Raw genomic sequence first — 8,973 nt, 5'->3', positions numbered from 1 at the left:
AGTGGTCACAGACAGGAGACTTACACCACTGGTACCACAGTTTAGTAGATATCGTAGACAGATAAAAATCAGTGTCATTTTTTAATGTCACTCAACAATGGGATCGAGGCATTGACTGAAAACAGCACAGTTTTCCTAAGCTGCTTATTGAGGTGTACACAGTTTGTCAAATCCATGCCAGTAAATACATTATTATCTTTTCTCCTTTGTTGTTCCTTTCTCTCTTTGTCCAAGATTCGGCATGTTTTAAAATCCATTTTCTCATTTACAAGGCGTCGGAATCAAGAGTAATTGCAAAATACGGCACCATTATATCCCACGTTAAAAAAAAACACATCTCTAAACGATTGTAAACGCAGAACACCGGCGAGACACACACACACACACACCCGCGGCACGGCGCACAATTACGTTTACGGCGTTATGAATCAGCGCCGTGACGGACACCTGCGACTGTTCGCATTGGAGCTGTGCGGGCTACACGTCACGCAAGGGCCGAGTCTACAGTGAAGATCCCGCCCTTTTGCCCTTTTTAGGAACATGCTTTGTCAGAGCTGGGGAGGGGAGTCTGTAAATCCACCATGATTTTCCCCTCGACCGTGGTCATTATGGTAAACGGGGAGGAGTGAGATGAAGCTGTCCATTATATATACAGTCTACGGGCAAGAGTCCACTGACCTTAAGGTTAGGGCCAGTGGTTGTATATGGCTCTCTAATCCACAACACAACTGGGTTAGAGATGTCGGACTAATGGCACCTCTGCTCAATGGGACATTTTTGGAATAACGTCGGACTAATGGGTTGTCGGACCAATGGGTTGTCGGACCAATGGTTTGCCAGACCAATGGGCTGTCGGACCAATGGATTGCCGGACCAATGGTTTGTCGGACCACTGGGCTGTCGGACCAATGGGTTGTCGGACCAATGGGTTGTCGGACCAATGGGTTTGTCGGATCAATGGGTTGTCGGACCAATGGGTTGCCAGACCAATGGGTTGCCAGACCAATGGATTGTCGGACCAATGGGCTGTCGGACCAATGGGTTGTCGGACCAATGGGTTGTCGGACCAATGGGTTGTCGGACCAATGGTTTGCCAGACCAATGGGCTGCCGGACCAATGGTTTGTCGGACCAATGGGTTTTCAGACCAATGGGCTGTCGGACCAATGGGTTGTCGGACCAATGGGTTGTCGGACCAATGGGTTGCCAGACCAATGGGTTGCCAGACCAATGGATTGTCGGACCAATGGGCTGTCGGACCAATGGGTTGCCGGACCAATGGGTTGTCGGACCAATGGGTTGCCGGACCAATGGGTTGTCGGACCAGTGGGTTGTCGGACCAATGGGTTGTTGGACCAATGGGTTGTTGGTCCAATGGGTTGCTGGACCAATGGGCTGTCGGACCAATGGAAGCGAGTCTACGCCTATGGCCCTTCCAACCCCCACCAGCTACTCATTCACACAGAACATTAAAACAACCAAGGTGGCTGAAGTTTCTTGCCCATGGACACAAAAGTGGTCACAGACAGGAGACTTAAACCACAGGTACCACAGTTTAGTAGATATCGTAGACAGATAAAAATCAGTGTCATTTTTTAATGTCACTCAACAATGGGATCGAGGCATTGACTGAAAACAGCACAGTTTCCCTTAGCTACTTATTGAGGTGTACACAGTTTGTCCAATCCATGCCAGTAAATACATTATTATCTTTTCTCCTTTGTTGTTCTTTTCTCTCTTTGTCCAAGATTCGGCATGTTTTAAAACCCATTTTCTCATTTACAAGGCGTCTCGGAATCAAGAGTAATTGCAAAACACGGCACCATTATATCCCACGTTTAAAAAAAAACACATCTCTAAACGATTGTAAACGCAGAACACCGGCGAGACACACACACACACACACACACCCGCGGCACGGCGCACAATTACGTTTACGGCGTTATGAATCAGCGCCGTGACGGACACCTGCGTGGCCGGCCTCATTGTCCTGCGGGCAGTCCATCTTTTACACAGGAACGGCCGCTCATTGTTTTTTCGTCTGCCGCTCCCAATCTGTGAGCTTGCACAAACCGACTCGCTTTTCATCCAAGGCCCCGGACAGTATTTCAGTCCGGCGGTGACGCAGCGGCCATCTCAGCGTGGCCAGGATGTATCAGATATCTCCGGCGATCTGACATTTATGGTTGCCGTTTCGCTCCCTCTTCGCACAGCGGCCCGTCAGCTTTCCTCGTGTCCTTGCGTTACCTCTTCACGCCTAGTTTGTTTGGGTTTTTACTGCTGGAAAAAAAAACTTGCCATGCATTTTGGACGGTTGCCCCTAGATAAACTTGCCGGTACCGTTTAGCCCGTAAAGTGTAAAATGCACGTTGCCCGAGGCGAGATTCGGACATATGCGGATCACCGCTACCTGCGTGCTTGCCAGGGAGCGGGGAATGTCTCCGTTAGCGTATAATGTAGCCTGACAGTGGAAGAGAAGGAGGGCTTAATGAAACTGGGTCAGCTATTATCAGCTCCTTTAAGACGCCGTGAAAAGATTCTCAGGTGGAGATTGGAGAGCGGGGATTACAGTAAAACCGTGCAGTTCAACTTTTTCAGGAAGATATTAGCAGGTCGATTTTGTGCACTTGTCAATCACACTGTCAGATTGTTGTTGTTTTTTTTCAGGTAGCTTGAAATCATGTACGATTATTTTGATGGATGCTGTATAGACTATTTGGAAAGACGGAGTAGCTGTGTTCCCGTTGTAATGTGTGCGGACAATTAACAAGCCAGTCTTCGTTAGCCTGCTCAATGCATTTTCCTATAGCCGTTAGCATTTAGTCATCAAACATTCCAAATTATGAAAGATCCAGATGTTTTCAACTGATTCAACCCATTGACCACATAAAGGTGAGGTCAAAGTTGGAAATCGATTACACTTAAAAATCATGAATAATTCATTAGTTAAGTGTGACTAACATCTAATGAGTACTTAAAGGAGCTATACCTGATTGTACAAAGAAACAGGGTCACTCAAATTTCAAATTGTTATTTTCTGGTCCAAACTCATCTCAAACTTTCCTAATGCATGTACAAAATTTGTCACAAGGACTGAGTTAAAACCAGGTTTCACAACTTTCAGGAGGAAAACTGTCACTTCACTGTAAAAAAAAAAAAAGCCTACTAGCCTGACATTTTATGACTGTTTAAAAGGCTTTAAAACCAGTGTTTTTTGGATAAATGTCTGCTTTTACCATATACTAAAGGACAAAACAAATTTTATTCCAATACAGAAAATAAAAAAAATAAAAAAGGATAGCTCCTTTAACTACTACAGCTAAATGCCTAACTCATAATGAATAGTTCTTCACATACGTCACTTATTAATTGTTAAGTAGTTATTAAGTGTTAGTCACACTTAGCTAATGAATAATAATAATAATTAATCGGTTTAGCTCTTTTCTGGACACTCAAAGATGCTTTACACTCATTATTCATTCACTCCATATTTGATGGTGGTAAGCTGCTGTTGTAGCCACAGCTGCCAAGGGGTGACTGACGGAAGTGAGGCAACCAGTCTGCGCCATCGGCCCCTCCGACCACCACCAACCACTCACTCATTACATTCCCCAGGCTTCCTGGTGTTACCAAACGGTCTTCCATCCAAGTACCGACCAGGCCCTTCCCTGCTTAGCTTCAGAGGTCTGATGGGATCAGATCACGAACTTACCGTTATTGAATAGTGCCTGATGAATTAAGTGTTAACTCATCATTTATTAAGGCTAAATAAGGTGTAGTTATTATAAAGTGTTACCGAAATCAAAATACAGATCTCTGAGTTTTAAGAATAAACGAAAAAAAGTGTCCAAGTGAAATTTTACATCATATTCAGTTAAGGGGTCGGATACACATCCAATGTCCACTGAACATCATCTTATAATATGTTAATGACAAAGAAACAACAGAAATGATATAACTGTGATGAAACATACTCTCCATACTTTAATGCAGGGCCTGGCTTCACCATTCATTCAGTTCAGACAGATCCGGGCAGCTGTTGGCAATAGTGATGGGTCGGTTGTTGTTTGGAGATGGTACAAAGAGCCGGCTCTTGTAAGTGAACTATGAGCTACGCAAGCTACACTCGCCTCAGAGAGAAAAACGAGAGGGAGATAGAAAGAGAATGGGGCCGGGGAAAGAGAGAGACAGAAAGGAGGCGAAAAACCTGCAGCTGCAGCCCTCGTCCGCAGTAGCACAGGAATCCTGGCTAAAGTTTGGACTTCAGTGATGTCTGGAGTCTGTGTCCCTCTCTCAGAGCGAGGTGCAGCAGCTCACAGACCGGACAGGAGCAGGAGCAGGAACATGAACAGGAACGGGGGCAGAGCTGACGAACTGGGGAGAAACACTTTAAATAAAACAGGACAGATATGAAACTAATACCAGCTTTAAAAGTGTGGGCAGGCTAAGATAGCTAACAGCATTTCTGTGATGTTTTTTCCAGTATGACTTGTCTTTATTCTGAACCGCTGCAAGATGGAAATAAACGCAACCTTTATGTACAGTATGCATGACTGACCACTGTTACAATTTGATAAATATACGATGCCCACGTACTGATCGACTCCACATACGGAATTGAAAGATTGAGATTCTCAGTGTTAAACTGCCCCAAACCATGTCAAACCATTACCGGAAAGCTCATGAGTCACCCACAAGCTCTACAATCTCCCCTTTCAGCCACTAGATATCAGTAGAAGTTCCTGAAAAAATGACTTCAACTTTATCGATTCCAAGTTCGCAACTCAAGATTCAAGATCGGATGAAACTGATGCAAATCGTCTACAGTCGTGAGAAGTACAGCGCGGCTCATTGGCTCCATAAACGCTCTATCGCTGCAGCGTTAATGCTACGTCTGAACCAAAGCAGTTCCTTTTGGTCTCACTAATAGCGCTAACCGCGATGCCGAAGCCCAAAACCAATAAAGAAAGAAAAGGAAATTTTGAAACAGGGCATTTATTTGTGGAATTATTCTTTGAAACTAATCCTGATAATGTCGCTCTTTAATGGTGATGATAATTGCCACCATTATGGTTTTATGCGCAATTCCACTCAAATGTGCACCAAGTCCAGAGCCAATAGGGATCCCACACACTTTTTAGATCTAGTATTAATGCGGCGTGGATATAAAAGTGAGAAATGTCCTCATCAACGGTTTTACAGATTTCACCATCAGTTGTAATCAAATATTAAGAGCTCCACGGGACGTTCAGAATGTTCGGAATCAGTGCTCGACCCTGGGAGTCCTTGATCTACTGCTGATACATTCGGGCTCCGTGGTCATAAATGATCACAGGAAATAGTTCGGATTTGAAGTCGAAGAGCTGTTTGTTTTGTCTAAAAGATGTAATCCGGTAATGGGAGTTTGTTCTTTCTGGTCGGGGTGGGAGGCGTGATCTCTTTGAGCGGAGTCTGCAATCTCTTTCTGGCCAGACTGCAGCTCGTAAATGCTCAATGCAGATCTTTTTTTTTTTGGGGGGGGGGGGGGGGGATTTGATCTTTTGTAACATTGCACACATTTCTGATTGAATGTGAGGTTGTTCAGACAGAAAATACGGGCTAAAAAAATGTCAGATTTGGGTCACTTTGGCCAGCTGTAAAGGCGTGTTGGGAGGTCGTAGATCTCATTTACCCATCGTGAATTTCTTACCACCAAAAAGGCAGGCACCAAAAATTTGAAAAGAAGTACTGTATTAATGGTCCCACAGTGAAAGTTAGGCCTAACTCGACTTAGTGACGAACTCCCTCCTCTGATTTTTTGACATTGCATTTAAATTCTGTAATAATTGTATTTTAGCCTCTTTATCCCCGCCTTAACTGAGTGCATTTTTCCAGTTCAGCTTTACCCAAAATCCATAACACTGGCCTGCATGGCTTATGGATCATACAGGCCAGTGTTATGCCTCATTTGAAAGCTAAGACCTACATAAAACTCAACTAAATGGATCTTTTTCCTCACGTTGTCTCCATTACTTTTCTCTTGGGTTTTCATCACATCTTTTACACATGTTCATTGCTTTCGTTACACATTTTTGTTACTTTTCCGTCACACGTTTTTTCGTCACACATTATTTTTCACTTTTTCGTCGCTTGTTTGTCATGGTTGTGTTGCATTTTGTCACGCAATTTTGTCGCTTTTTGGTCAAATTCTTTTTGTCACACATTTTTGTCATTATTTGTGGCATTTTGTAGCTCTTTTGTTGCATTTTGTCACACATTTTTTACGCTTTTTTATTTATTTTTGTCACACATTTTGACGCTCTTTTGTCGCATTTTCGTCACACATTTTTGTCACTTTTTTGTCACTATTTTTGTTGAATTTTGTCACATTTTGACGCTTTTTTGTCCCATTTTTGTCGCTCTTGCACCTTGTCACGCATTTTGTTGCATTTTATCACACATTTTTGTCACTTTTTGGTTGAATTTTGTCACACATTTTTGTCACATTTTTGTTGCATTTTGTCACATTTTTTGTTACTTTTTTGTCACTTTTTCTTCACACATTTTGGTCACTTTTTTCGTCACACATTTTTGTCATTTTTTTGTTGCATTTTCTCACCTTTTTGTCACTTTTTCTTCACACATTTTTGTCACTTTTTCGTCGCCTGTTTGTCATGGTTTTGTTGCATTTTGTCACACATTTGCGACGCTTTTTTGTTGAATTTTGTCACGCAATTTTGTCGCTTTTTGGTCAAATTCTTTTTGTCACACGTTTTTGTCATTATTTGTTGCATTTTGTAGCTCTTTTGTTGAATTTTGTCACACATTTTTTACGCTTTCTTGTTGAATTTTGTCACACATTTTGGCGCTCTTTTGTCGCATTTTCGTCACACATTTTTGTCACTTTTTTGTCACTATTTTTGTTGAATTTTGTCACATTTTGACGCTTTTTTGTCCCATTTTTGTCGCTCTTGCACCTTGTCACGCATTTTGTTGCATTTTATCACACATTTTTGTCACTTTTTGGTTGAATTTTGTCACACATTATTGTCACATTTTTGTTGCATTTTTGTCACATTTTTTGTTACTTTTTTGTCACTTTTTCTTCACACATTTTTGTCACTTTTTGGTTGAATTTTCTCACCTTTTTGTCACTTTTTCTTCACACATTTTTGTCGCTCTTGCACCTTGTCGCGCATTTTGCATTTTATCACACATTTTTGTCACTTTTTGATTGAATTTTGTCACATTTTTGTTACTTTTTTGTCACTTTTTCTTCACACATTTTTGTCACTTTTTTCGTCACACATTTTTGTAATTTTTTTGTTGCATTTTCTCACCTTTTTGTCAATTTTTCTTCACACATTTTTGTCACTTTTTTCGTCACACATTTTTGTCATTTTTTTCGTTACACATTTTTGTCATTTTTTGGTTGAATTTTGTCACACATTATTGTCACATTTTTGTTGCATTTTTGTCACATTTTTTGTTACTTTTTTGTCACTTTTTCTTCACACATTTTTGTCACTTTTTGGTTGAATTTTCTCACCTTTTTGTCACTTTTTCTTCACACATTTTTGTCGCTCTTGCACCTTGTCGCGCATTTTGCATTTTATCACACATTTTTGTCACTTTTTGATTGAATTTTGTCACATTTTTGTTACTTTTTTGTCACTTTTTCTTCACACATTTTTGTCACTTTTTTCGTCACACATTTTTGTAATTTTTTTGTTGCATTTTCTCACCTTTTTGTCAATTTTTCTTCACACATTTTTGTCACTTTTTTCGTCACACATTTTTGTCATTTTTTTCGTTACACATTTTTGTCATTTTTTGTTGCATTTTCTCACCTTTTTGTCACTTTTTCTTCACACCTTTTTGTCACTTTTTTGTTGAATTTTGTAACATTTTGTCGCTTTTTTGTCGCTCTTTTGTTGCACTTTGTCATGCATTTGATTCATTTTCGTTTTTCATTGTCGCTTAGTGTATTTCCACACTTTTTCCATGACACTTTAACATTTGGGTAAAGCCAAACTGGATTAAATGCACCTGGTTCCGGTGGGGAGCTTAAACATATTTTATTTTCCACTTTGAATCCATCTTGCCAGTACGCTGTACATCCCCACACCATTAGATCGACTGCACGACTCTCTCCTTTGCAACACTCCTTCCCTCCTTCCAGGTTAATGTGACTTCCCCTCCGATTGGTAAAGAACACAAATAAGCTGCCTGGTCCCTGATCCGTCGTCTGTGAGTTCTTCCCGTCACATCCTAACGAGTGAAACTTTTCTCCCCCCCCTCCTCCCTTTTGTCTCCTCTTCATGTCATTTGTATGGATCCTCGCGTCCGCCCGCTCCCCTTTGATCAGCCCGTCTCCGTCGCGCTCTCCGCTGGATCGCTGCACCGGTTGTCACCTCCATTCCCTCTAATCAACCACACCTGGCGCTACACCTGGCACCGCCGTCATTAGCCGAATTTCCTGATTGCGCCCGATGTGCCGCTCCGAACCCCCGCGCATCTCATTGTGTTCCTTTGTTACAGCCAGGATTAGGTGGGGAATAAATAGCCATGGAACCGTTTTCTCGTTGTTGTTTTTTTGGCCCTCAGCTGTGAAAGCGGGCAGAGTTTTCTTAAAATTGCACCTTGTTTGGGCCGATTTGGGGGGAAATTAGCCTCGTGGTTAAGACGTTTTGGAAGATCATTACTTGCTGAGGTAAATTGAATTTTCTGCGTTTCTTATTTTCTGCTTCAGACCAAGGTAGAAAAACTGAAATAAAAAACACTATTTCTTCTCTACCCTGCTGAAGACGTCAGATTTCCTAGTATTGTATCAAATTTGTATCGTTTTTTTTGTCATACATTTTTGTCACTTTTTCCTCACACATTTTTGTCACTCTTTTGTTGCATTTTGTCACACTTTTTTTGTCACTTTTTTGTCACATAATGACTAATTTCTCATAAAATGACATGCAATCAATAAACAAACAGATATATA

This window comes from Gobius niger (assembly GCF_951799975.1).
Source record: "Gobius niger genome assembly, chromosome: 21".
In the NCBI taxonomy this organism is placed as follows: domain Eukaryota; kingdom Metazoa; phylum Chordata; class Actinopteri; order Gobiiformes; family Gobiidae; genus Gobius; species Gobius niger.
Note: the sequence above shows the minus strand (reverse complement) of the source record.